Source organism: Acomys minous (assembly GCF_964271855.1).
Source record: "Acomys minous genome assembly, chromosome: 10".
Lineage (NCBI taxonomy): Eukaryota > Metazoa > Chordata > Mammalia > Rodentia > Muridae > Acomys > Acomys minous.
In genome coordinates this window covers 110,352,108-110,379,024 of record NC_140491.1, presented here as the reverse complement: position 1 = coordinate 110,379,024, position 26,917 = coordinate 110,352,108, and the positions used below count along the sequence as shown (strand labels likewise).

General features: G+C 43.8%; 1 long non-coding RNA gene across 1 annotated transcript in view; it reads left to right on the top strand.

The window, feature by feature from the left end:
- LOC311606642 overlaps positions 1–25,590 on the top strand; it is a 46,120-nt gene extending 20,530 nt beyond the window's left edge. Inside the window, exons 2-3 of the long non-coding RNA XR_014782383.1 lie at positions 4,657–4,743; positions 25,521–25,590. This is a non-coding gene — a long non-coding RNA (uncharacterized lncRNA). The remainder of the gene's footprint in view (positions 1–4,656; positions 4,744–25,520) is intronic.
- Positions 25,591–26,917: the final 1,327 nt, after the last annotated feature.

Here is a 26,917-nt window from a genome sequence, read left to right as displayed (position 1 = left end):
ATACATAAAAAACCCCTCCAAACCCAACCCTCCCTCCCCACAAATCATATGCTGTAGGCATCTTACAATAATACCAATTGCCAAAAACAGTTTTATGGCTTAAATTGTTGACTCAAGATCTTCTGAGGTTTCATTTCACATACAGGAAAGTGTATTTCAGACCTGGTTATAACCGTTGTGGCTTGATATTAAGTTATAGCTTCAGTTTTCCCACCAAAGCAGCATCTGTAATAGATGAGATTAGCAAGTAGGGAAAAGTTCAGAGCCTTTAATGGAATTGATCTACTAAATTAGCATTGACAACTTTTAGTGGCTATCTTAAATATACATTATTGTCATGAAAGAGTTAGTCCAATTAAGCCCTTGCATTTGGAAGATGCCCAGTCTGACCTTGTTCGACTCAGTGTGCCTTAGGAGAGGGCTTCTGGGTTTATTTAAATTTGGTACTAAATCAATAGGTTTGGGGCACTCATTCACTATTTTTCCCGTTCCTTTCCTTTCTTTCTTTTTTTGGAAAGGCAGAGATACAAAGGCTGTTTGGTAACATATAAGTTATTATAGCAGTTTTATATTTAAAATAAAAATAATGGCCCAAGAAGGGAACAATATAACAGTTGATACGTAAGAAGAGCCAAGAGCTGTGGCGACATTTCTTATTCCGGCTGCACACACCACTGTATGTGCTGAATGCATTTTGGAGCCAAAAGAATTATATTGGACTAATATAAAATTTTATTTAGGGCATTCTGAATTATTAAATAACCAGCTAATTAAAAAAATTAGAAAGCTTTGCAAATATGTATGAAGAAATCAGCCTGGAGTTTTCCAGAAATCTGTGTCCTATATACATCCTCAGGAAGTCTTACATTCTGTGAGTCTTTTCTTCAGTGACTCTTATATGACGCTTCTTGTGATGAGTTTGAGTGTTGCACTTTTGGCTCCTTTGTGCACAGATTCTAAGGCTGTCTGATGCTTCGTGTTTGTCATAGAACTGTGGAGCCCTGGCTTTGGAAGCGGCTTAAGCAGCCAGCTCCCAAGTTCGCAGGGGTTTGTGTGCTAGCCTTCCTCACTCTAGCTGAAGATCTTGCTCACCGGCAAAGACTTTCAGGAACACTTATTTTAGATGTGCCTTTGCTTGGTTTTGTTGTTATTATCCATTACAGTACTTAACGGTCTATTTCCCTAGTTTGAATTTATACGCCAGACACTTTTGGATATTTCTAATATAAAAATATAAGATTGACCTCATGGTAGCTCACACCCATGAGTGAAGCACTTGGGCAATGGCAGGAGGAGGAACAGGAGTTCAAGGCCAGACTCGGCAAGCACACATAGTGAGCGTGAGGCCAGGCTGGGTTCCATGAGGCTTTGTTTCAAAAATCTGAATAGAGAAACAAAAATGAAGAGCCTAACAGTATTTGCATCCGATCTCTGCAGAGAGAGCAGGGTAACGGATGTAACCTTAGCATTCTCTTCTAGAAATGGAATATTCTAGCTCTTATTTATCAGTTCCAGCCAATTATTCATATCATGTTATTTAAGCATAGAGCCCCTGGGAACTTAGTGCTTTCTTCCTGGCCATTAAAGGAAGAGGACAGATGACATTATTTATTTATTTTTTTAAAAGACTTATTTGTGGGCTGGAGAGATGGCTCAGAGGATAAGAGAACTGTCTGCTCTTCCAAAGGTCCTGAGTTCAATTCCCAGCACATACATGATGGCTCATGACCATCTATAATGAGATCTGGTGCCCTATTCTGGTGTGCAGGCACGACACTGTATATGTAATAAATAGCAAGTGAATAAATTTAAAAAAACATTTATTTGTTTTGTGTGTATGAGTTTTTTGCCTACACGTATGTCTAGGCAAGTGTACCTGGTGGCCGAGGATTCATTTGGAATTAGTTTTTGTGAGCCACCATATGTGTATATGCACTGAGAATCGAACCCGGATCCTTTGGAAGAGCAGTGAGTGCTTTTAACCATTGAGGCAACTCTCATGTCTGGAGCTGGTTTTTGTACAGGGTAAGAGACAGAGATCTGTTTTCAAGAATTTGTCTTTCCAACACTGAGTCTCAACTGTGCTTCTTTCATTGTTCAAGGGTGTTTCTCTACTTCTCGGAATGGAAGGAACCCGCCCTTCATACATGTTTTTTTGTAGCCTCCTTAAAGCTTCCTATTGTCATAGAAACTATAGTTTTGAAAGCAAGGCCTGCGCACGTGTTCTCGTGTTCCTTAGGTCCTAGCTGCGTGCTGAGTGTTCATTGGATACATGAGTCAGTGAGCCCTTGTAACAGACCATAGCCTTTGTGCTTTGATTAGTTTTGCCTCCTCTGATTTTCCTTAATAACTTAGTTTAGCCAGTGATGGAAGAAATAAAGCAATTCCTTGTTTAGCCAGGTGACCCAGGTGTGGAGTCTATTGCTGCAGAGCTAAGCACCAGACAATTGAGGCCCCTACCGCCCCCCACCCCCACTTCTGTAACCCTTTGCCTGCCTTTCTCCCTTCCTTGTAAGAGGCTAATGGTTCTTTGTCTTCCTTAGTCTTTCTCCACTTTTGTTTTTGGGACAAAATCTCTCAGTGAACCTGGAGTTTGCCATTTTTGCTAGGCTGGCTGCCCAGTGAGCCCCTGGGATCTGCTTGTTTTTGTCCCCTAACTTTATTTTTATTTTTTGGTTTTTCAAGACAGGGTTTCTCTGTGTAGCTCTGGCTGTCCTAGACTCACTTTGTAGACTAGGCTGGCTTCAGACTCACAGCGATCCACCTGCCTCTGCCTCCTGAGTGCTGGGATAAAGGCGTGCGCCACCACCGCCCAGCTGTCCCCTAACTTTGGTTCTAACTCCCAGGGATGGAATTACAGACACCTGTCACCATGCCTCACTTTTATGAGGGTGCCAGAGGTATGAACTCTGGTCTCTGTGCTTATGTGGTACTTTGTTCCTGAGTCTTACCCCTTGGCCTGAAACCAATTCTTTCTTTCTTTCTTTCTTTCTTTCTTTCTTTCTTCCTTCCTTCCTTCCTTCCTTCCTTCCTTCCTTCCTTTATTTTTTTCTTAACAGGATCTTACTATGTATCTTGGAATTTGTTATATAGACCAGGCTGGCTTCAAAATCATAAAGCTAGACCTGCTCCTGCCTCCCGAGAGAGCGTCATAATTATCTGTTTTTGGACAAATCTCTTTCTGAGGTACTACGCGCCTTATTTAAGCAGGTAAACATATGAATGTAAACATTTAGAAGACATAAATAGCCCCTCATAGTTCTCCTGCCTAGAAACGAATGTTACTATTTTGTTTTTTCTTTTTTTTAAAGATTTATTTATTATTTATACAGTATTCTGCATACACACCAGAAGAGGGCATCAGATCTCATTATAGATGGTTGTGAGCCACCATGTGGCTGCTGGGAATTGAACTCAGGACCTTTGGAAGAATAGCCAGTGCTCTTAACCTCTGAGCCATCTCTCCAGTCCCCGAATGTTACTATTTTGGTGTATGTCCTTCCAGTCTTTCTTTCTAAGTCTAAATATACATGGGAACTATTACGTTTTTTGTTTGTTTTTTGTTTTCTTAGACAGAGTTTCTCTGTGGAGCCTTGGCTGTCCTGGATTCACTCTATAGTCCAGGCTCATCTCAAACTCACAGAGATCTGCCTGCCTCTGCCTCCTGAGTGCTGGGACTAAAGGCATGCACCACCATGCTCTGCTTTGGGAACTATTATTTTTACCACATATTTTATTGACCTGTGATCATGAAAGTTACTATTGATAACAATAACTGATGTTCCTCATGAGCAACTTCATACAACAATAGATTTATACCCAATAATGTTGATGATTGTATAGTATTCTCTTATGGGAATGTGTCATCACTTATCTATTTCTTCCTTATTGGATATTTTTATCTACTTCACATATTACACATTACAAGAGATTTTGTAATGAGTACTCTGGCTCACACACTATTGGGACTAGTCGAGGAGAACTTTTAAATATCCCTTTTCAAGCCTTCAAGGTGTGATCAGCTTATGGTCCTTTCTCCTTCCATCCTGAAGTTAAAAAGTATAGTCCATTTGAATTTCATCACCATGTGAGACAGCCCAAAACTTAAAGAACTATTATTAAGTAAGGGCACGCTTCTCTGACTGATGATAACGGAATTACTTTCTCTCTCAAATTGATTCTACATTACTTGTTTGGCCTCATTTGGTCTTTAGTGGCATGAAAAATGGGCTTCTTTATTAGATTTGTTCCCATACAAGGAATAAATGATTTGAATGCTCACATTCCTGGAGGAAGTTGGTGCCTGCCTGTATCTTTGTGCATTGTCATAAGGAGGTGGCTAGGAAGGAGGGTGATCTCCTTGGACAGCCCTGTACTGTTTCATAACTGAGGGCAGAGCTCATCCCCTTCTCAAGGCGCAGCGAGAGGAACAGCTTTTGGACAATAGCAACCCCATCCTAAATGGCCGTGAAGCTGCAGGCAAGGCTACAATTGTGCCTTCAACTGGAGCGTGTGTGTGTGTGTGTGTGTGTGTGTGTGCATGTGAAGATGGAGAGTTGTTGATTAAAGGGCACAAAGTGCCAGGTAAGCTTTGGTTATTCTTGCATGTGGCATGACACTAAATGTCATTTAGGCCTGTTTTCTCGGTCTGTACAGATCTGAGGAGGAGGATGCATTGTGGAGAGCTCTGGGTGTGGAGCGGGGAGGCATGGAACTCGAGTGCCTCTTGAGCTGGTACCCTGGGTAAGTAACATAACCTCAGTGGCCTTTGGATCCTAATTTATCAAACTGTTCATCAATGTTTCCTAGGTAGTAAGCTCTTTCTTTATAAGTATGTGCCTATTAGTTCATCCTGAGCCTCACCAAGTGGATTGTGCCGTTGTCATCCTATTTTATAAACCAGAACACTGATAGAGAAGTTGATGGCGACAGCGTTTGCAGCCTTGTCATCCCACCCCGGGTGTGGCCTCTAGCCACAGTGCCTGTTGATGATGATCTCCTAAAGACAGGGACAGGACTGTAGAATTCCACACTCTCTCCTCCTCATGCTCACGGACCTCCGTGAAAGCGAGAGGTGACCTGCATCCGCGGTGGTTCTCACACTCCCAGATGGGTAGGTGGCCTTCCCAGGTTTGTTCTCTGAGACATAGCTGCCTCCTATTCAGCTACTCCTGCTTGTGAGGTGGTTCTGCGCAGTTCTGTGCCTCACTACGAGGCAGAGACCTAGGTAGGGGACTCAGAAACCGTGGGAGATGCCCAGCATGGTCAAAAACTCTTGAATGAAAATTATTCTTATAACTTGTCTTAGTTAGGGTTTCTAAGAGAAAGCACTGTGAGAAAACACTGTGGCCAAAAGAAATTTTGGAGAGGAAAAGGCTTTGTTTCAGCTTGCAGGTTGTAGTCTGCCAGTGAAGGAAGTCATGGCAGGAACTCAAGCAAGGCAGGAACCTGGAGGCAGGAATTGAAGCAGAGGCCACGGGAGAATGATGCTTCCTGCCTTGCTGCCCATGGCTTGCTCCGCCTGTGTTTGTATACCATCCAGGACCAGATGCCCAGGGCTGACACCACCTGCAGTGGGCTGGGTGGTGGGAATTGAACCTGGGCCTTCTGGAAGAGTAGCCAAGTGCTCTTAACTGCTGAGTCGCCTCTCCATCCAGTGTTAGACCCCTTTGAATGCTATCTGCTTTGCTGGATTTTGAAAGAACTCTGGTGTCTCTGGTCAGGATTGGAAGCAACACCTGAGAATGCATATTGGGAATTGATGAGAAAAAGAATAGTTGTGCAGAATAAATCATTGCTAGTTAGAAATTGTGGGACTTGCAATTGGGAACTGGAGAAGAAATAGAGTTTTTTTTTTGTTTGTTTGTTTGAAATAAATCAATGCCATTAATTGAGATCTGGTCCCATATAAAAGCTGGGGGAAGTTGGAGATTACTATTTACTTTTGTTAAGTAACACCAAATAGTAATTATGTTTGGTTGATTAGAATTTTTCCCCCTAATAACTTGTCAAGAAAGAGAAGGGAAAGTGACACTCGTTGGGATGTCTTAGAATTAAACAAACAAAAAAATTGATACAATTTCATCATGACTTTAGTTACTTTAAAAATCATTTAACAGAAATAAATCTACCAACATATCCTGGATGTGATCACACAGGCTTAGTATAGAGTAACTGCCTGGGGATCTGGTCTCCTGTGGTCGAGTGGAGGATTTGGGAGTTGTTGGTCCCAGGGCTCTGTGAAAGAGTGATGTATAAAGCTGTTGCTACAGAGGGAGGAGGCAGGGAAGGTAGGGGTGGGAGTGAGCATGAGAGGGGAAGTGTGGAAGACTCTTGGGCCATTGGCCAGAGAGTTGAGGTAAAATCAGCTCTTGCAAAAAGACACAGTGGGAATTTTGGGGCCCTGCAGAACCAACAGGACCTCTTCTTTATAGGTCTCACTTAGAAAGAGATTCCAGCGAGCAAAGAGGTGAAGTGGTGTTAGACTTGAATTTATCTATCTTAGGAGATGGACACATAGTTGAGCATAATTATCAGGAGTCAGCTATGGCTCGGGAGAGAGCCAGGGTATGGGAGGAATTGTGCTGTAGAGGAAGAATACCAGATGAGAAAGTGGCAGGCCGAAGACCTTAGGCCAGGGCTGTGGTCCAGCTGTGTGGTGTGGGCAGATGCCTTACTTAGCCTGTACTCAGTTTTCCTCTTATATAAAACAAGAAGGGAGGTGGGGACCCTGGAGCAATGGTCTCTGAGGTCATTCCCAAGGATGGGGCACCCTGGTCTTAGGTAGCCTGGCTCCCCAAGGTAGAGAGTTTTGTTGGCACTGGCTGAAGACAGCTTTAGTGGGTTAGAGGAAATTGTGGTGAGGTTTCTGCCCTAAGCCATGGGAGCAGCTGTGCACTAGCTGGACCTGTTCATGGTGAGCCTGTTTATCTTTTCCACCTTCAGTAGAGAGAAATGCTGTCAGTCAGAATTGGAGCATTTAGGTTACTTTTGCTCCTGATCTGATGTCTGGACTATGAAGAAACAATGCAAGTTATGTTAAAACAATCACCAGGAAACTGTAAGCAAACTCTTTGATATTTGATTTTTTTTTTGAAATATGATCCTTAGTCTCCTTCCTTCGTCTTTTCACCATTAGAATTAAGGTATTTAAAAAGCCCAGAAAGCGGGAGCCTTTCTATAACACTAAGATGAGTGAATTGTTTAAAACAAGCCATACTCAGGTAAATGCCAGAAAGTCTATAGAAGGAACCCTTTCTTATTTAAGGAATTCAGGCAATGTTTTCTTCTCTGGCTCATGTAAAAATGAATATTAATACTGAGATGAGATTTAGTGTTGGGAAATGCTGCTGACAAAAAAAAAAAAAAGCTGGCTTTGCCAACCAGTTCTCCCTAATCCAGCTCTGCACATTGGTGAAGGGCCGATGTCCTCTTGTCTAGACGGCCCAGCATCCCTTTGTAAAAAATCAGTTTTGGGCCGGGTGTGGTGGTGCATGCCTTTAATCCCAGCACTCAGGAGCAGAGGCAGGCGGATTTTTGTGAGTTCGAGGCCAGCCTGGTCTACAAAGCAAGTCCAGGACAGCTAGGGCTACACAAAGAAACCCTGTCTTGAAAAACAAAACAAAACAAAACATCAGTTTTTGCCATTAATATGTGTAGCCAACCAACCAGGCATAGCAGAGTTTCAGGTTACTGGCTAGAAAGACCCTGTTGCTCAACTTGAATGAACTTTTACTGGTTTAAAAGGCATTTGCTGTTTTTGTTTAGTTTTGTTTTTGAGACAGGGTCTCTCTATGTATCTCTGGCTGTCCTGGACTTCCTTTGTAGACCAGGCTGTCCTGGAACTCACAGAGATCCGCCTGCCTCTGCCTCTTGAGTGCTGGGATTAAAGGGTTGTGCCACCACTGCCTGGTTTTAAAAGGGATTTGTAAACTTTCTCTGTCAAGGACCAGAGATCAACACTGTAGCCTTTTCCTTCCTGTGGTCTCCATTGCTGGGACTCTGTTCCCCAGCAGCTAAGTGTAGAATTTTGGAATTGTGGGTCCCAGGGCTTTATGAAAGAATGGCATGCAAAGTTGTTGCTACTGGGGTGAGGGTGGGGGTGAGCAAATATTACCTCTGATGTAGGTATGTAATAATATGTATTTTTTTTTCAGAGCTGAGGGCTAAACCCTGGGCCTTGCCCTTGCTAGGCAAGTGCTCTACCACTGAGCTAAACCCCAACCATAATAATATGTATTTTCAATAATAATAACTTTCCTTTTTTTTTTTTTTTTTTTTTTTTTTTTTAGTTTTCAAGACAGGGTTTCTCTGTGTAGCTTTGGCTATCTGGGACTCACTTTGTAGACCAGGTTGGCCTCGAACTCACAGACATCCACCTGCCTCTGCCTCCTGAGTGCTGGGATTAAAGGCATATGCCACTACGCCTGGCCCGACTTTCCTATTTTTTTATATGTCACAAAAGAATATTTTTTGACCCCTCTAGCCATTACAAAAATGGAGATCTGGGTGTGGTAGCATAGGCCTGTAATCTCAGCACTTGAGAGGCTGAGATAGCACCATAAAAAGCTTGGGGATAGCCTGCGCTATGTAGTAAGACCTTGGCTCAGAAGAAAAAAAAAGTTAGCCTGTAGACTATATACTGCTGGGCCTAATTTAGGGAATTGACATGATGAGGAACTATTTGGAAGGTACAAATGATCCCAGTAAGTGTTATGTGTTTCCCTGAAGCCATGACTCCAGACTGTCCCATTCCTCTCATGGTTAAGAGTGACCACATGGCTTAGTGTCAGCCAGTACAGTGTAAGTGGGAGGGATACAGTATCGTCTTCAGGGCTGCGAGACCCTCATTCTTTTCCAGTAGATGGTGGGGTCCTAAGATGGTAGGAGCCTGGTCTGTGTGTGTGTGTATGTGTGTGTGTGTGTTGTGTGTGTGTGTGTGTGTGTGTGTGTTTTCCTTCTGTGACAGCCTTGGCTGTTCTGGACTCCCTTTGTAGACCAGGCTGGCCTCGAACTCACAGAGATCCACCTGCCTCTGTCTCCCGAGTGCTGGGATTAATGGTGTGCGCCACCACTACCCAGCATGGTCTTGTGGTTTTTGTATGAGTGACAAATAAGTTGCTTTGTGTTGAGCTACTGAGATTTTTTTTTTTTAAAGCAGGCTTATAATACCTTGATTATTGTACTAAATTTAGATTCCCAAAGATTCCTGTTTGGTTGCAGCTGTTTTTATCCTGTTTTATTTTCTCCTTTTCATGTCTAAGTGGAAGTTCATCAACTGGGTTGATTTTCATGAGGGAATCCATGTGGCCATTTGTATCATGGTGGGACATCACACAGAAACAAGAACAGTTGCTTCCACCACAGAAATGTTGGTGAGGGAGCTGCCCCCTCTGAGCCTTTTCCTGAACTTAGGGTCAGGAAAAGCTTATCTTCCAATGAGGAACTTGTATATTTTCTTATCAACAAAGAGAATATTGTTAAATGTGCTCAATTGTGCGCCCTTTTCCCTTTTCTCTCTGGTTGCCAAGAAGCTCAGGGCCGAGGAGCTGGCTTTGCCCTGAGAACTGCCAGGGCCTGTGGCCTACATACCTGAGGTTTTGGTCTCTTCCTGAGCTTGACCTTCTGTTCTGCTGTGTGTTCTGCTGTGTTCCTGATTCGTAAAATTTGTGTTTTTTAATTTTATTGCTTGCTTTCTTTCAAGCTTCCTTAGAGCCTTTGTGGGAACAAGCTTGGGTAAACAAAGACACTCTGTATTATTAATAGAAGGCACCAAAATTATCTTTTAATCACCAATTTAGTAGCCTGGCAATTAGGGCTTCCTATGTATTTCCCAGGCACCCTTCCTTAGCCGCCATGTCTCACGGTTTGGCGGGGACACGGCATTGCAGTTATGAGAGTTGAAAGTCTTCACACTTTTCCAGTCTCTTTCAAAGAAAAGAATGCCATCTTATGAGAAGTTCTTATTGCTTGCCATAGAAAATTCACAGATAAATTTAACTGAGGCATGGCAGGCTGGAGGAAGACAGTTGTGATGTTTAAAAGTGACAAAGAATTAACAGAAAGACTGACAAAGGACCTTATGAAAACCAACAAGGAAAAAATAAGCCTGATAGAGCAGTGGTCAAAGATGTGAGCAGTTTTCTTTCTTTCTTTTGAAAGAGTCTTACTAGGTAGACTTGGCTGTCCTGTAGCTCTTTATGGAAACCAGCCTGGTCTTGAAGTCAGAGAAATCTGCCTGCCTCTGCCTCCTGAGTGCTGGGATCAAAGGCGTGTACCACCACATCCTGCAGATTATTTTTCTCAAGGCAAGAATATACTAAAATATGTAACATATAGATGTGAACAAATCTGAGATTTGTCTGTAACTATAGAGCAAACACAAATAAGAAATCTCTTTATACTTGTTCAACTGACATAAATTAACAGGTGGATTATAAACATTGCCAAAGAAATAAGCAAGAGGAACCTTAATGCACTGTTTTTGTACCTTTGTGGAAATCAAACTGTCATTATTTAGACAGACTATGTGATTACCTTAGGCCCTTTCTTAGCTGTGTATTATAGTGGGTTAGCTGTGAGTGCTACTATGCTATTTGTGGTAGTAGGGTGCTTGAGGCATTCTGGGTGTCCATCATCAATACCTCACTTGTATTATTCGGAAAACAGGGCTAACGTTTTTACTTTAGAGGGTGGTGATGAGAATGAAACAATTCAATATATTTAAGGTACTTGGAATGGTGCTTGGCATATAGCAAATACTTCATAAATATTCATGAAGTTAATAAGGCTGTTTAACAAATATTTGAATAATAAGACCCTGACAAGGGTGGCGCTGGATCCGAGAGTTCATCTCAGATCTTCTCTGCTCTCGACCAGTCCTAGATCTGGGTTTTGAGCAGTTGATAACACTGCTTCATTGCTTGTGCCCAAACTCCATCTAATGCTTCCTTTCTCTCTGAAAATCTCAGTTACTGAAACTGTGAGGATCTACGTAACTGATATTTGATGCCCGACTCGTCTCATCAATCCTCTTAATGTTAAACGCAGACCTAGATGTCTGATTTTGGCTGCTCTACTAGTCGGACTGGGGTGGCTTTGCTTGCCTCGCCAGCCCCCCCCCCCCCCCCCCCGTCACTGTGGTGCTTGCCCCCCCCCCCCCGTGGTGTTATCATAATACCTCAGCAGGTCCTTCCAAAGACGCCATCTTTGCTAGTCTTCCATGATAGTAAAGTGGCCCCTTCCAGAGGCTCAGGCTGGAAGCCCGAAGCCACCCGGCATCCCTTCCTGCGCTCCCTCCAGTCTAACCCACTGGCGAGTCCAAGAATAGCTCTCATTGGTCTCTTCTGCCGTCACCCACATTTACCTTCCTGGCCTGGTCATCTTGTGTGTGCCCCTGGAGTAGCTTCCCTGCTTCTGCCTTCTGTACAGTATTTGCTATGTGCAACTGGAGAGGCCTGTATGAAGGCAGACTAGTTTCTGTCTGATCTCCGCTCAAGCCCTCAGTGACCTTTAATTGCACTTAGAATGAACTCTACTAAACCGTGATTTAATTTATAAGGGCACATTTTAAAATAAGTGTTTTCTAACCTCTGAGTCAACCTTAAAACATTTTGCTATGGAATTTTCAAAACCAAAAGGGCACAATTGCAGTACTTTACTGTTTAATTTTCTTCTTGGTTGCTAGATATTTTGCCGTTAAAATCAGATGAAGGGGGTTGGAGAGACAGCTCAGCAGTTAAGAGCACCTGTGCTCCTGTGGAGGACCCAGGCTTAGTCCCCAGCACTGACATGGGGCCTCACTGCCATCGGGAACTCCAGTTCCAGGAAATATGGTGACTTCTGACCTCTGCATGAAGTACACAGACATACATGCAGACAGAACACACATAAAATAAAACTATTATAAAATTTTTTAAAAATTAAAATTAAAGATTAGCTGAGGCGGAAGTGAGGAGAATGGTATATAACTACAACGTCACCTCTGAGAAATTGATTCTAGGATACCCCTCGTCCTCTTTTTTTTTAGTTTTTCGAAACAGGGTGTTTCTGTGTAGCCTTGGCTGTCCTGGACTCACTTTGTAGACCAGGCTAGCCTCGAACTCACAGCGATCTGCCTGCCTCTGCCTCCTGAGTGTCTAGTCCTCTTTTTTTTTTTTTTTTTTTTTTTTAAAGAAGAAGAGCTTTTATACTTCCTTCCTTGCACTATGACCCAAGAAAGTCTCTTCTAATTCTGATCATGTTCAGGAAAAAAGTCTCCCCTCCCCAGTAAAAAGTTTAGATTGTTGGTGGACAGCCGGGAGGGCTCTCTGCAGTTCTGAGTGACCACCAAGCCAGCAGCAGAGCCCAGAGTGGCTGTAGCTGAGGAGGGGACGAGTGTTCTCTGGGTGTGGTAGTGTGCGCCTGAAATCCTGGCACTCAGAGGCTAAGGGTGGAAGGAGCTCAGGTCTAAGACCAGCCTGGGTTGCATGGTGTGACTGTCTCAAAGAAGGAAGGAGGAGAGGAAAGAGAAGAGAGAAGGGGAGGAGGAGGAGGAGCAAGAGGAGAGGAAAGAGGAGGAGGAGGAGAAGGGGAGGAGGAGGAGGAGGAGGAGGAGGAAGGGGAGGAGGAGGAGGAGGAGGAGGAGGAGGAGGAGGAGAGAACACAGCAAGTCAGGGTTGAAGCACCTTGGTCAAGGTGTAGAGAGTAAGGAAGCGAAGGTCTGCAGTAGGAAGCACAGGTTCAGACATGGAGACAGTTAAGCCTGTGGTAGAACAGGGGAGGCCTTAAGCACCTGACCAGTCTTTGTAGAAACCTCTCTCAAGCTCCAGGTTAGCTCTGCTTTGCAAAGTGAGGATGGAACATAGGGTTTCCAGCTCGCTAGGGGTGGCGGTTAGTACTCTACCACTGAGGCGGCCCACCCCAACCATCAAGCCAGGCTAGACGCAGGCTCCTCCTTCTCATCTTCTGTTTAGATTTAATTTATTTTGTATACTGAGTTGTATAAAGCCATTTTATACAAATGTATGACGTCCTTTAGTCATTTCCTCACAATCGCACCCACCAGCCCTTCCCTTCTTTCTCCCTTGTTCCCCTAGTTTCTTCTTTCATGTCATCTATACATGTGTGATTTTTATGCATCTATGAGGTCTAAGACACACAACTGAGGGAGTACATGCTAGGCACCTTGAGCCTGATCCAATTTACTTCGTATGATTATCTCCAATTGAGGCCACTTTTCTGCAAACAATATCGGGGAAAAAAAAAAACCATCCTATTGTGAATAGACACCACATTTCCTTTATTTGTTTTTTTATTTTTATTATTTTTATCTGTTTTTTGTTCCTCTTTTGGTGGGCACCTAGGGTTTGTCCTCCCATTTAGGACTAGCTTCTTATCACCTCTGTAACTTCTCCTGATGAATCCAGTGACTACAAATACTTGTCAAAATTTAGGGCTCTATTTAAGTCAAGGGGAAGGGGAGGTGTCCCAATTTCACTAAAATTACCTGGGAAGCTTTGTTTAAAAAAGACTGTAGGTCTTACACGTCCACATTTGTTAGTCTGTATCTTGTGGGGTTATGGAGTGGTGCCGGGTGGGTGAGGTTGGGCCAAAGGCAGATCTGATTTCTTTTGAAGTTCACTGTGTGGTTCTGATACACAGAGAGGCTGCGAACCACTGCACTCAGTGTGTCTCCTTCAGGAAAGACGGTGTGTGTGTGTGTGTGTGTGTGTGTGTGTGTGTGTGTGTGTGTGTGTGTGTCTGTGTGTGTCTGTGTGTGCGCGCGCATGCGTGAGTGCGCGCACATTGCAGCCCAGCAGCAATGAAGATATTTTGAAGACACATCCTCGTCCCTTATTTTGCCTATCAGATTCCCAAAACAACATCCCCGAGAAACTAAAATTGGGGATGGTCAGAGATGGCCCTCAACTGGAGAGATGGAAGAGCACTGGCCGCTCTTCAAATAGACCTTGGTTCAATTCCCAGCCCCCACGTGGCGGCTCAAAACTCTCTATAATTCTAGTTCCAGGAGTCTGACACCTGTACACGGACATCCATACAGGCAAAACACCAATACACATGAAATAAAAATAAACAAATTAGAGGGGGGAGGGAGGGAGAGAGAGAGAGAGAGAGAGAGAGAGAGAGAGAGAGAGAGAGAGAGAGAGAGAGAAACTGGAATTCCTAGGAATTTCACGCTGGAAGAAGAGAAAGCCTAAAGCCTTGTGCCAGCCAGAGGAGGCGCCTCTCAGAAAGACTTGGACGGAGGACTTCTAAGATATACATGGCTTTGACCCTCAAGCTCATCTCAGAACCGGAAGGAATTATTGGAGGGAGTCATTCCAATGTGGCCACATTAAACTAATCTCCCCCCACCCCCCACCCTGATCAAAACTATTCATTTGGTCATTTTATCAGCTTCTTGTAGCTGGGTGGTGGAGCCCCAAGTTCAGTAACAATGGGAAGAGATAGTTCAGTTTGTAGAAGAATTCATGTCTTCTAGAAGGTTGTGCATGTATTTCAGATGGTCCCGGGAAAAGGAGAATGAAGACAGATGATGAGGGACTAAATCTTCCTATGCCTAGCCCTTGACCATCTCTATAGGCCGTTGCTGTGCAGGAAAAGGGGCTCTAAAGAAGATAAGAACTCATTTCCAGGTGTGTCGTACATCACTAGCAGCGACCTTCAGGCACTGAGGTTAAGTCTCATGTCACACGTAGCCAACTGGCTTCTGACTCTCTGGTGACTTTGATGCTAAGGCTTGAGGCCCTCGGTCGTACCCTGATCTGGCCTCCACCTGTCGCCTCCGCATACTCAGTGGCAGACTGTGGCTGCATTAATTGCTGGAGTCCCCTGCAGGCATCATAACCCTGCGCTCTGTGACAGCTATCTTCTCTATTGCGTGTCTTTGACATCCTTCTTTGGCAGACCAAATGCTGCCCATTGCTCCGAATCCAGGGCAATCTCTTCTCCAGGAAGCATGTTCTAACTTCCCCAGCATGGGCTAATTAATTGCCTTCCTTTGTTTGCAAGGCCTTCTTTTTGTTTTTTCAATCCTAGCACTTAGGTAATTTACCTTTCTCTTTAACTGGAAGGTGAGCCTTAGTAGAATTTTTTAAAATTCATTTTTTTTTTGTATTCCAGGTCTCAGTGTAATGCCTAGTGTTTACCCAGATGGTTTACGGGTTTGATTGTTGAATGGATGGATGAGTCCCTCACTTCTAATCCAACATTATTTTCTATAGGTCACTGGACGAAAGTAGCAGTCTTCAATGCTAAGTGGAGGATTTAGAAAACACCTGGATCGTGCCCTAGGTCAATTATGTTGAACGCTTCTGGTGGGTGAGGCCCAGGCATGTACCTGAATCTCCCCAGTGGTTCTAATAAACAGCCAGGCTGAGACCAAGCTGGTTACCTCCTTAGCATCACACTGAGGTCATGACCGCCTTTTGTCTTTAAAGCTCCGAAGGAGAAACAAAAGAAATATGTGGTCAAAACTGATGTCTTCTGCAGTTATTTTGAAAGTAAATATATGAGATAAATGAGCTGGGATTGAGGGCATCACAGAATCCAATAATCAGTTAAGAGGACGACACTTAGAAAAGTTGGGAATTACTTTTTCTAAAATGGTTTTTTAATGACTGTCAATAGCACAGCTGCCCAGGCTACCCTACGTTGGTTGCTTCTATCCATATATCATTTGCTTTGTGTACTGGTGAGCAGCATTTAAAGGCTTTCAACAAATGACTCATCTTTCTAGTACTTTAATATGCTAATTGCAAGCCATCCTAGGAGTTTTAAAGCACAGCAACAATAATATGAAGTTAATTATAAAGACAGAGAGTTGGCTGTGAGTGCCTAGATCATGCCAGGTGCAAGCAGATCTGCAAACCATACGTTACTTCTCTCAGGTGTTAACGGTTGCCTACGCTCTGTCACTGTGCGAGGCTCTGGGGGCACAGAAGTTACACAAAAGCCCTTCTCTTGGAAGTTCACCTTCTTGTAGGTGAGTAAGTGGGCTATGTGACTACACAGTTCACTCCAGCCAGAGCAGGAGGGGAGCGTGCCTGAGAATAAGTCAGGGGAAGCTCAGCTATGTAGATCTTGGAATGACGGTCCACAGGGCAAGGAAAGTGGGGACAGTACTGAAAGGACAGCTCCAGGAAATCCATGGCATATCAAACCGTGAACGTCCAAGGAAGCAGTCAATGGCATGTCAAAAGGTATCTAGCTCTCGAACACAAGGAAACACCAGTTCTCGTGACTTGAAGGAACTGTAGTGGTTACGGGGAAAGACAGCATTGGTTATGGTTGGAGCACTGTTCAGAGACTAGCTGTGCCTCAGAGGTCAGTGAGATGGCTCAATGGGTAAAAGCACTTGCTTTGCAAAGCTGATGACCCGAGTTTGATGCATAAAAAATCCAGGTATAGTGATGTGCATCTGTAGTCCCGCCGTTCCTACAGTGAGATGGGAAGCAGAGCCTGGAGAATCATCTGGAAGCTTTTGAGCCAGCTAGCCTGAGTACAAAGCACAGAAGAAACAAGAGAGACCCTGACTCACAAGGTAGAAGGAAGAACCAACTCCTGAAAGTTGTTCTCTGACATACACACACACACACACACACACACACACACACACACACACACACCATGGCATGTGCAAACACAGACACATAAGAACACACACATACACCCCATACCATGTACATGTGTGTTTGTGAACACACACAAACACACATACATATACCCATCCCCTCACACATGCACACACACACCATGGCATGTGCAACACAGACACACACACACAAATATACACACACCCGGTACCATGTACATGTGTGTGAATACATACAAACACACACACACACACACACACACACACACACACACCATGGGATGTACATGAGTATGTGCAAACACACGCAAACACACACGTACATGCACCCATGCACTAAATTAAAAAACAACAACAAATAAAGTGACTCTGAGTATCAGCAACTGAACTGAGAAAGGTTTACTACTTTGTACAGCAGCCATGTTGATTGCAGATTGGTGTGTAGATGGGTGGCAAATCTGCTTTGAGTTTGTATCTTTCTGAGAGGCAGAGGACCAGCAGCATCTATGTGACCTCAGGGCTTGTCACTCGGGAAGAGAAGAATGAAGCCAGCCACTGCCAACAGACACTCTGCCTGGAAGCAAGGTGCTTCCTGTCTGCTCTCTGTTTATTGGCTAGATATAATTCCATGCTGTATCCCCACTCCAGGGGATGAGGATTTCTGACCTCTGTGTACCCTGAAATGATGAACAGCTAAATATTGGAAAATGCTACCAATCTCTCCCGTAGACAGTCTTGCCAAATCTACCTGTGTGTATTGGAAATAAAAGGATTGGTTTTTTTTTTCCAGGCACAAATTAAAAAAAAAAAGATTTCATTATTATTGGATCTTACTATATTTTAATATATGGGGGATTTTCCTCCTAGTTAGATTTTTATTTAAAGGTAGTAACAAGATTGGTCTTTATCAATATTAAAGCTATTATTTTGAAGCCTTGCAATTGATTTCCAAGACTATTGTGAGAGGCAGCGTAAAGATGAATTCCAAATGCCAGCCAGTATGATGATTACATAATAAAATAATTTTGTTTGGATGGATGTGGTCATATGGAAGGCCCTGGAATCCCAACAGCAACTTTCTTACAAGAGTTAGCCCCAGGAACAGGTTTACTGTGTGAAACCATGGTGTGGATGAGGCATGCTACCACATTTAGTGGGCTGGATCAGTATTTAAATAGACTGCCTTCAGAAGTCTCTCACACAGCTGGGTGGGCGTGGTGGCGCGCGCCTTTAATCCCAGCACTCGGGAGTCAGAGGCAGGCAGATCTCTGTGAGTTGGAGGCCAGCCTGGTCTACAAAGTGAGTCCAGGACAGCCAGGGCTACACAGAGAAACCCTGTTTCAAAAATCCAAACCAAACCAAACAAAAAAGTCTCTCATACACTACCACTCTCTTTTTTCCTCTTTGCTCAGGAAGACAGGCAGAAGTTGGCAAGAGAAAGGATGGAATCCACGTGGGCAGACAGGGTGGGGATATAGCGCTGACATGTTTCTTTCTTCTCTCCTTGGTTGATACCTCAAGCCTTGGGAGGCTTATGCCCTTCCTCAGCCGTGCCCCCTGTGACAAACTGTGATAGCCATTGCTCTCTGTCCTTTTAAATATGACAATGAGCTACAGACAGCTCTTGGGAGCTTGAAATGTCGCTCTGGCAAGCGAGGCACTGAAAATGTGCCCAATTTTGTAAACTTCAGCACCCACATAAATTCAGGCGATGATAGGCAGGGAGCTCGTCCTTATTGCCACCTTGGTGAGTGTTTTCCTGTACATTTTAGCTCATTTACCTCCCATGCAAGGGTTAAAGAGAATCTGCTGCATCTACATCTCCAGTGGCTGAGTGTAGCCCCCCCTACCCCCACCCTGCCTTCTATCATGAGCTGTGGGGTTGAAGAGGTCAAACTACGATGTCCCCTGGATTTTACAGACATTAGACGCACGGACTGTAGCAGGATCTCACACCTGCTTCCTTTGAAAGGGAGGGTATTACTTTGGGCAGGAGGAGAAATAAAAGGAAGAGGCGCGGGGCCTAGCGTTGTAGCCTTTAATGTGGCATCAGCATCCCCTCCCCTGTGATATATTTGGTTATAAAATCTTTATTGGGCTTGAAATTATTATTTAAAAAAAAAACGCAGTGAACTTTAGTTTGCACGTTCACAGCCTTTCATTCCTCATATCATCCTTTTGTAAGAAACACTTTCTTTGATAGTAGTTGTTTAATGAAAGACACCAGCAGTTACCGAGGAAACGAATGCCATCAAACACTCATTGGTGACTGGTGTGCCGTTGCGGGCTAACAAGCTATAAAGTGGCCCGTGGGCCCGCGTCAGAGAGACCTATATCCTTTTCTGTCTTTGTCTACTGTCCATTTTGGAAAACATCTATTTTTATTACCTGATTGTAAAAATTAGTGTTCACATTAAGCAATTTAATGAACTGAACCGTCTCAGACTGCACAGAGCCTCACCGGCCTTTTCCATTCCTCGGGCAGAGGCCAGTCCAGAGTAGCATGGCAAATCCTTGGGTTTTATCTTTGAGACTTAGTGGGAAGGCAAGAAGGTGAAGAGAGGTAGGAAGCAAGTATGGCTCCAAGGTAATTTGATTTTAAAAAAGAAATTTTCTCTCTCTGAATTAAAACTATAATTCCACCTTAAGTAAACTAAGCACAAAGGAAGTCATGTTCCGAACTTAATATTCAGGGCCCCATTTTTTCCCACCAGAGCGTGGGCATAAACAGGAAAAGTATTTTCAATGGGAGGTTAATTGTTGACGCCACCATATTTGTACTCAAAGGCAGACTCATCTTCAGTCAATCTGCCTCAGTACATTCCTAAACCCACCTTAGTTTACCCGGATGTGGTACCAGCAGGAATGGCGATGCAGGAAGTTCTGGTGATTGCTTCTCCAGGTCAGAGCCCAGTCATGATGCCAGGAGACAAAGTTAGGGATTTAGTGTTTGAGTTCAGAATAATTGGGTAATTGGCGTCATCCTGTGACAGGCTTCCCTTCTTCCTGGCCTATTGACTAATGGCCCTATTGTTATTGTGGAGTACCTCATGCCCCATAGCACCATGACGCAAAACTTGATCTTTGGAAGAAATGCCTCCCACATTTCTCCCCTCCAGGAAACCAAAGGGCAATAGAGTAACATTCCAGGTTGAAAACCCTGCCTTTCACACGGTGACCTAACCTAGTCCAGGTGAAACATTATTAGGTCAAAAATCCTTTCAAGAGGAAATTCTCGATTTTCTGGCTTCCTGGAATGATTCTCAGCTACATGTATATTACTTAAGTATTAATCGGTGTGTTCAAACGACTGCATGTGGGACCCACCAGAAACTTAAAAAAAAAAGTTGATTTGCGTGTGTGTGTGTGTGTGTGTGTGTGTGTGTGTGTGTGTGTCCGTCCGTCCGCCCAGGGTACCTGTAGTTTTGAAAAGTTTCCTGGACAGTCAGAGAAATTTAATTCAACTTGATTTAGGATATTGATTTTAGAGAGAGCACTTAATAGTGTACTTTGGAAATGAACCTAGCAGCTCTAAAGACATGTTTCATTAGTTGGTGTCGTACATGTCTTCCTTTATGCGTTGACATATGAGCACCATTAAGTAGGAGGTCCTTGTCAGAGGACAAGGTTTATCATATTTATTTCCAAGTGTCTGATCCTAGAGGATCATTTCATAGATTCAAAACAAAATTTGTGGACTGCAGATGCAGTTACACACACACACACACACACACACACACACACACACACACACACACACACACACACCCCACAACATGACACAACAAAGTAAAAGAGAAAAGGCATTTTCTGGTGGCATTTTCAGCAACATTGGATAGCAGGCTGAAGTTCTGAGCTCAGCAGGGGGCCCTTCGTCTGTGCTTGTCCTTGGAGAGAGCTGGATCATGATGAAGGGCCTCGGGCCCTTTTGGTGCACTGAGGATAGTTTGAAATTTTATATCCACTGCTGGCAAGAGGGACAACTTGTCTACCTATTCTCCTAGTCGGCAGATGTCTGCTTGGAGTCAGGGATTCTAAAGAAAATAAACTGGCCTTCTTCTCCTCAAAGCTCTGGTAGGCTAAAGCAAGTGTTCTGAAGGAATCTTTTTTTTTTTTGGATTGGCAGCTGCATCATTCATGGGAACTTGTTAGTGATGCTCTTTTGAGTCTCTGGCCTCTAGGAGGAGCAGTCAGTTCAGCAGAAGAGTGCCCAGTGTGGTGGGTGGAGCAAATGGGGGAGGGACTGAGCCGTGGGGGTGGGGGTGGGTGGGGGAGGGGTTGTTGCTGAGAGGGACTGATGTGCTAGGTCTCTGAAAGAGCTGGCTGGGTGTGGTGGGAGGGGTTTCCAGCCAGGGCCAATAGTCCCACAGCACGGAAAAGTACATGTTGTGGTCCCGTGCTTCAACAAGGAAGAACAGAATTTATTCAGAAAACAAGTTGGAACTCTTCATCCTTATTTGTGGGTGGTGTGAGTTAAGGAATCTGGGGCTGAGGGAGGTTAAGGGCCTTTGTTCAAAGTCAACAGGCTGGTAAGTGTGAAGAGGTGACATGCACAATCAATTCCTTGTAAGTGAAATTTGTCACACCTGTGAGTTTCCTACCCCAAGAGAGGGGCTACTAAGCATCCAGACCATCCAGGATACAGCCTTCCTTCTTTGGGTGACAACATGATGTGCTTTCATAGTAAATTCAATAGCTATAAAATCCCACCTCATTTATAATCTACAGGTATCTAAATTCATACAAAAGACCCAAGTTAACCAGGTAGGGTGGTACATGCCTTTAATCTCAAGCACTAGGCAGAGGCAGGCAGATTTCTGTGAGTTTCAGGAGGGTGGTGTGTGTGTGTGTGTGTGTGTGTGTGTGTGTGTGTGTGTGTGTGTGTGTGTACATGGTAGTCCAAGGCCAGCAAAGGCTACATAGTGAAACACTGTCTCAAAAACCAACCAATCAACCAAATAAACAAACCACACAAATTGCTTATTTTCAAGTACAATGGACCTCTGAATTTAACCTCTTACTGTATTGATTTGTAGAACTTGTTTTCACATTCTCTGTTCAAACAATAACTGATTGTTTTATATTTATAGCGATGTAAGGATCAATTAACATAGATCTCAGTAGTTAAAAGTTTCATCCTATTGGCCTGGCTTGCCTTCTTCAGGGGCACAGAGATGTAGACACAGCAGGACCTACTCCTTATGAGTCTTACTCTATAAACTGAGCTTAATTGTTGAGTTTAACTCATAGTTTTAATTTTGAAAAGGAAGTTCACATGTGTATGACTATATCTGTATGTATCTACCATGAGTCTACCTTGCAGGACACTCTTGTATTACACAAATTATGTTCCATGTACTATAGGTTTTTGCCAAAACTGAAAGAGAAAGGTAATAAATCAAACTAAACACACACACACACACACACACACACACACACACACACACACGACAAAACAAAACCCAAAACAAATAAAAAACCCAAACCAAAAACCAACCAACCACCACCAACACCACCAATAACAACAAAACTCCCCAAATTAAAACCAACCCAACCCAAAACTCCCCAACAAATTAACTATTTAATTCTGGCTTTGTTTTTTCTTAATAAATAATGAAAAAAATTTTTTGGTTGGAAACTGGAACCTTGCCAGGCATGGTGGTGCATGTCTTTAATCCCAGCACTCACCTGGCAGAGGCAGGCGGCTCTCTCAGTTTGAGGTCAGCCTCTCTACCCCACCTCCCCTTCAAAAAAAGAAAGTGAAGGGCTTTCACGGTGTTATATCAAAGATTTTTGTTTGTTTATTTTTGTTTTTTCAAGACAGAGTCTCTCTGTATAGCCCCGGCTGCCCTGGAACTCACTCTGTAGACACAGCAGGACTTCCTAACTTTTCGTTTTGTGCTCTAGTTCTTTTTTTTTAAAAACTTAACATTTAATTTTTAAAAGATTTATTATTTATTATTATGTATACAGAGCCTGCCTGCATGTACATCTGCAGGCCAGAGGATGGTATCAGATCACATTATAGATGGTTGTGAGCCACCATGTGGTTGGTGGGAATTGAACTCATGACCTCTGGAAGAGCAGTCAGTGCTCTTAACCGCTGAGCCATCTCTCCAGCCCATGTGCTCTAGTTCTTAAAAGACATAAGATGACAAAATTATGGTATTATGTTAACAATTACTACCAAAGACGTTTGCTCTATTTTCCTTCTATAGGAAGATGTGGGGGAAAGTGTAATAATAGAAGACTCAGGTGGGGAAATAATTTAAAAAGGATGCCCCATCCCACGTGGAGGGCAACTGTTTTTCTTGAACACCTCATGACATCTCCTGAGAACCAAGCAAGCTGAACTTGAGACAGTCTGACCAGCTCTTGGCTGTGATTGTGATGGGCAAACTCGAGTGGCCTCAGCACTGCTGCAGAGCTTCCTGTCTGTCCGTTATTCTTTTTGCCTTCTCTGGAGCCAAAGTCAGCAGACAGTAATTCAGATTAAACCGTAGGTCTTCAGATACAAACAGTAGTGCTGATTAAATACCACTTCGCCAAGGGAGATGCGGCGGGATTACCCATTTTTCATTCAAATGTTCCAGCCTCGTAGAATCGGCTTCCAGGTCCGAATAGATTGAATCACTGTTAACCTACTGGAGGAAATGGGAGCGCGGACACGTGGCAGGTTGTCTGATAATGCAAACAACCAGAAGGGAGAATCTATTTATAGCTCTCAAAGGGTCCTGACTAAACATGTCTTGTCAAAAGAACACAGCCCCCCTCCCCCCCCACCCCTCAGTGCAGTGGGCTCTTGAGGTCCCACTTCTTGGAGAAGGGAAGTGTGCTGATTTCATTGGTGCTGGAGAGAATGTTCTGGGTTTTTCCAAGGAAGGATCCAGGATTAGCAGTGTCCTGAATCTACGGTGCAGGAGCTTGAATTCTACCTTTTACCTGCTGCATGAGAATCTGAGCTGGAGATGTTCACCAGGCTCTGTGTGTGTGTGTGTGTGTGTGTGTGTGTGTGTGTGTGTGTGTGTGTGTGTGTGTGCACATTAAAGTTTGACAGACACTGTCCCAGCACAGCACTCAAAACATCTACATGGGTCAGAGATGGTTGGAGGGTTTTTCACATGTTGAGCCCCATTCCCAGAGACTCTGGTTGAGTGTGGAGAAGGTATTTCTCACAAGGTCTCAAGTGCTGCTGATGGGTGAGAGACCAACAAGACCACTGCTCTAGGGGAGTCCTGTTGGGTAAGGTCATTACAAGAGCCACACAGGACAGCAACTGTTCTAGCAGCCATATCACGTCACATAACGTCAAACTAGATATGTTACCACCTACAAGCCGTTTATCTAAGTCTGTCCATCTAAAATGTGATGAGTTCAACTCCAGTCAATGTAAACAATAGTAAAAGCTGGGCGGTGGGTCCCACATAATTCCAGCACTTGAGAGGCCGAGGCAAGGGGCTTACCAAGAATTCCAGGACTGTCCAGGTTGTAGATCGAGAGCTTTCCTCGAAACAAGGAACAGACAAATAGCTAATGAAATATACGTTTTTCTGGGGTTAGAAAACCTCAGAAGCTCTGTGGTGTGCCTCACCCGATCAGCACATTTCTGTCCAGATCAACTGCGTCGGAGGCATCCAGATGCCACACCAGGTTGCTTAGAGAGTATTTCTAAATGCTACTGCAAGCAGCCTCACTTAAACCTCCAGAGAGAAACAAAGCCGTGTTTTCTCAGTGTAGGCTTTATCCTTAAATACCAGATTATCTCTGTGTCCATTCTTGCTCCTGAAGCGGCCTCTCTTCAACACAGGCATTTTCAGAGCGTCAGGTCCATTGGCATCAGCAGCATATGTAAGCCTGCAAGAAAGGCAGTTCCCACGCCCAACCAGGGACAATTGAGTAGGTGCTTTGCAGGGCGTGTGTGTGTGTGTGTGTGTGTGTGTGTGTGTGTGTGTGTGTGTGTGTGTGTGTGTGTAACTGATGTGAGCTAATGCTGCTTGAATGGGACGATGAGGTAGAAAATAAGTGTTCAATTTACATTTTTCTATAACTGTAAGCGGCCAAACATGGAACTAGTGCCTTTATGCTAACATCATAATTAAAATATTTTTATTGGCTTATGAAGTTTGAAAAGTAGAAAAAAACCCAGGTGCCGGGGTTAGTGAAGACTATTCTGAGCTGCTTTGGATAAAATACGGTTTACAAAACAGGGGAAGACCTGGAAAATGAATGTTCTTATAAGCATACAAATGAATCCCGGGAAGAGATGCTTGGCTCTCATTACTAACACCTTTCTGCAATTACCACTGCAGAATGAATACACTCACTAAACAACACTAGAAACGCTACGAAGCGAAAACGGGTGGGGAGAAAATTCCCATAAATATTGATGATCTCATTTCTGCAGCTCCCTGCTAATTAGTCAGTATTTGGCTTTTATTACTACAAAAGTTGTTCTACAGAAATTATAATATCTGGTCCTTAAGAAAGAAGGAAGCAGAAGCTCTTGGCAACTGTATATTTCCCCTCAGAACACCGCTAAATAAGTCATGAAGTCAGCCTTTTCAATTTGGTTTCTGTCATGACTGAGGCAGAGGCCGTGGGTGAATATAGAAACGGAAGAACAATAGCTGCAGTATAAATAATGTAGGGAATTAACCATGAACAATCCGACAGGTGGAATCTAAGCCCAATCTAATCGTGTGAGGAAACGTGCGTGTGTCCTCAGGGCCGTTAGCTCAGGGGAGCCTTGGGACTCCGCATGCCCCACGCTCACTCCACTTTAGTTTACATATTGGATGTTGGCCAGTCTATGTTTAGGCTCCATTTTTCTAAATAAAGCGGAAATAAAATGGCAGCCTGCGTCAACTGTGTTGAGAAGCTGTTGATTGATGAGTGGTAGTCTTTAAATTTTTTTTTTTTTTTTTAGATTCCTGAGGAAAATGGGCTTAAGAATTCCGAAGCATTATTATTTTCCGCTTCCCAAGACGTTCCTTCAGGTCCGATTCAGAGGACAATCAGGGAGCTATAAAGAAAGAAAAGATAAGACTGAGAACAACCTGTTTTCTACTTTTCTGTGTGGATAAGGTGCATGCCTCGACTTAGCGCTAAAGCCGCCGGAACTCTGCACCTTTGTCACAGGGAGGTGTGTTTGAGGTGCTGGGCTCTCTCATTGGTCACAGGCCAGAGCCTTGGGGGTGGTCACCCCCATCAAGCCCAGCAGTTTAGGATGGCAGTCACCAACTACATCCTGCTCAGCATGTGGTTAGTGTTCTTCAAGAAGCATTGGAAGAGAGCTAGGCGTGGTGGCGCACGCCTTTAATCCCAGCATTCGGGAGGCAGAGGCAAGCAGATCGCTGTGAGTTCAAGGCCAGCCTGGTCTATAAAGCAAGTCCAGGACAGCCAAGGCTACACAGAGAAACCCTGTCTCCGGGGGGGAAAAGTGCTGGGAGAGTAAAGCACACACTGGATTTGAAAACAGACTATGGAAAAAGAGATAAAACACCTTGCTAATAATTTAAAGGTATTGATCAGATATTGAAATGTGGCTTCCAGAAGCCATAAAATTACACGTTTGGCTTACGCTACGTTTTCACTAGACAGCAAAACCGTAGGATGACACCCCTTAAACAGCGTGAGAGCTCTTATGAGCAAATGAGACACAATAGAGTTTTCTACCATGGTTTTTGAGATGCAGAGACCGTCCAGGGTTTACTTGAGACCTGTTGCTGATTGACAGGGAGCATTCCTAGAAGTGTGCGTTAGGGCTTGTGTGCTGGTCACTGGTCTAGTACTTGCCTGGAATGTTTGAAGGCCCAGGTTCAGTCCCTAACTGCAGCCCCACAAAAACACTTGATTATCATCTTATAAAAGAGAGAACCCCAGGTGTTGTGGCTGCCTTTTATAAGTTACCAAAGAGGACACTAAAGTACCTTTTCTTATTGTGTGGGACAAAATAGTTTTATTTGAAATATTCAAATAATAAAGGCATCTAAATTATATATATATTTTTATTTTTATTTTTATTTTTATTTTTTGCGAGGCAGAGGTTCTCTGTGTAGCCTTGCTGTCCTGGACTCACTTTGTCGACTAGACTGGCCTCGAACTCACAGTGATCCGCCTGCCTCCACCTCCCTGAGTGCTGGGTTTAAAGGTGTGTGTCACCATGTCTGTCTTCTTATATTTTTGGTTGTGAGCCTAGCCTTTAACAGGCGGGCCATCTCTCCAGCCCACCACTCCTGTCTTCTGATGTATTTTTAATAATGTAAAGCAGGTATACAGAACTATTTGGAACAGGCTGCTTTGCCTCTAGCACCTGGGCTGAGA